This window comes from Peromyscus californicus, unplaced genomic scaffold, assembly GCF_007827085.1.
Source record: "Peromyscus californicus insignis strain IS unplaced genomic scaffold, ASM782708v3 Scaffold_24__1_contigs__length_46423439, whole genome shotgun sequence".
NCBI classification, from domain to species: domain Eukaryota; kingdom Metazoa; phylum Chordata; class Mammalia; order Rodentia; family Cricetidae; genus Peromyscus; species Peromyscus californicus.
In genome coordinates, this window is record NW_026294535.1 from 39,163,371 (window position 1) to 39,166,005 (window position 2,635).

Below are 2,635 nucleotides of genomic sequence, written 5' to 3' on the forward strand. Positions count from 1 at the left end.
CCCTACCCATCAACTCCGAATTCAGGTGGGTTTCTTCTATGCTCGTTACTTTAATCTGTTTAGCTTTAGAACGGACTTTACCATAGTTTCTATGTCTCATGGTTGATGTGAGGAGTCAGTGAATTAATATTCCATGGAAGGCACTTACAGGAGTATTGGTGTCTTGATAATCCACGGTGACTGTTTTATCTCACCCATGACTTTGACACCTTCCACAGTCTCCAGGACTGTAGTACACCAGCAGATCAGCAGCCTCAACACATCGGACCCACTGATGACTATCCCCACAGTCTCTCCTCTTCAATTTCTCCTCACTCTCTTTTTCTGAATATCACAGAGTTTATTTAACAAAACATTTCATATAAAATGTATATGACCCCAATTCTATACCACACTCAAACAGGCCCTTTGGGAGGCACGTGACTCCTCTGCTGAACAACCATTGTTGACGTAGGCTCTTTCCAAAGCTTCTAACATGATGATGCTGGTTCCTCGCATGTCCACCATTCTGATTTTATGCTGCTGCCCACTAGTTGCCATCTCCACATGCTTATCAATCACAAGATTCAAAAGGGGATCAATATATGTCTTCCCCCATTTAACATCATTTTTTAGCTCTGGAGGTCCCCTTGCTCCTGATGGCTCCTCAATGGGCTCTGAACAGCACCAAGGAGTGGGCAGCCTCCTACCCTCCCTCTTTTTATGCTGAAGTACATTAACTCAACTCAATGTTTTCTGTTTCAACATTTTCTGAAGAATATTGTTTACTCTTTGCAGTCTGTGTAAATGAATAGCATTTGTATTTTTGTAGATGGAGGCTACTGGGAAGAAAATGTGAGTTCTTGGTATTCTAATGCTCATTCTTTCCCATCCTCATAAAGAGTGTTTGTCTATTGTGAAGACACTGGAAACAGTGGCTCTGTGCTCCATCTCTGATCTCTGTCCTAGTCAGCACAGACAGTTGGTATAAGGTGCCATGAGGACAACCAGATTTGGGGATGTATTGGTACCTGATTTGGGGGATATTCCTTTGTCTGTGGGATCTCTACTACCTCAAATGTATCATCCTATCACCACACTGAAATTCCATCTATGCTAATGAGTCTCACATGTTTGCTTTCAATCCAGACATCAATCCTGCTCAAGTTCATGAATTCAACTGTCCTTGGGGCTTTGCTTGTTTTGTCTTTCTAAACAAAACAAAAACAAAAACAGTCACCTTATACTGCAGATTGGCCTGGCTTACTATGTAGCCAAGGCTGGCCTTGAATTTGCAGAGATCTCCAGCCTCAGCCTCTTCAGTGCTCAGATTACAGGAGTGAGCCACCATTCCCAGTGTTGAACTGTGAATGTGTGTGTTTGTGCTGGGGAGACTAGATTAAATTTAGGGCCTGTACACAATAGACAAGCTATCTACTACTGAGGTAATGGGGCCAGCCCAACTGTCTATTTGATATCCTTGCCATTTCTGTTAAATAGATTGACTGGAACATCATAACATTTGGTAGACTATCTATTGACTTGAATAGAAATCCATTATCCCTGTGTCCCTGGCTTCCTAGAACTTATTTTTGGCTGACTTATATTTCTTGTTGGTTTGATTCTAGTCCTTCCTTACTGGCATCTGAGTTCCATGAGAACCAGATTTTTTTTTTCTCCTAAAATATACCTGTTTCACTAAGAAAAAGTTTGACATCAAGTAAATATTCAGTAAGTGTGTGGTACAAAAACACTGCCATTATAAAGATGCAGAATTATACAGTTTCAAGTTAACAACATGAATGTTAAAAATAACATGAAAAATAATACTTGTTGTGAGTCTGCTGGGTGCTGTGCCTGTATAAAGAGTTTATACCGAGCTTCTGAGAATGGGTACTCTATCCAGTAGCTTCATTTCTGCTTAGATGCCAAAATCTTTAAGCATTAGATACATATGTAAGCAGGATGATTTCAGAAAATGACACAAAATACAAAGCCACATCCAACCTGCTAAGACTTCAGGATCTTTCAATGGTGGGAAATCCTGCATTTCACTCATGAGGGAAAATTAGCGTGTGCTGATGTGTGATGCTCAGTCTTTACACAGAAATAGCAATGACTTCATGCGAGCCTCTATGACATCATGCGAGCCTCGATGACATCATGTGAGCCTCTATGACATCATGCGAGCCTCTATGGCATCATGCGAGCCTATATGGCATCATGCGAGCCTACATGACATCATGCGAGCCTACATGACATCATGTGAGCCTGCCTATATGACTTCATGTGAGCCTATATGACATCATGTGAGCCTACATGACATCATGTGAGCCTATATGACATCATGTGAGCCTATATGACACCATGTGAGCCTATATGACACCATGTAAGCCTATGTTTAAAATCTTGCTCAGCATGTGATGTGCCTCTGGCCTTTGGCTCACTATTCTAAGTCCCGGTTTCCTAACATACCTTCCCTACTCAATTTGAGTCTCCTCCAACCCTGTGCTCTTTAACGCCAGTCTTGGACAGACTCCTGATGTCTTAGGTTGCCTTCACATAAGAAAAAAGTCCCATAATTTTTATGGGTAATGAAGCCCAGAAATATGTAGCTGGTTGACAACTCATGGGCATTCTTCTCTTTATTTAACAG

General features: G+C 41.4%; 1 pseudogene; it reads right to left on the reverse strand.

Annotated features, from left to right (window-relative positions):
• Positions 1-384: 384 nt before the first annotated feature.
• Positions 385-608, reverse strand: LOC128119558 (putative small nuclear ribonucleoprotein G-like protein 15; annotated as a pseudogene).
• Positions 609-2,635: the final 2,027 nt, after the last annotated feature.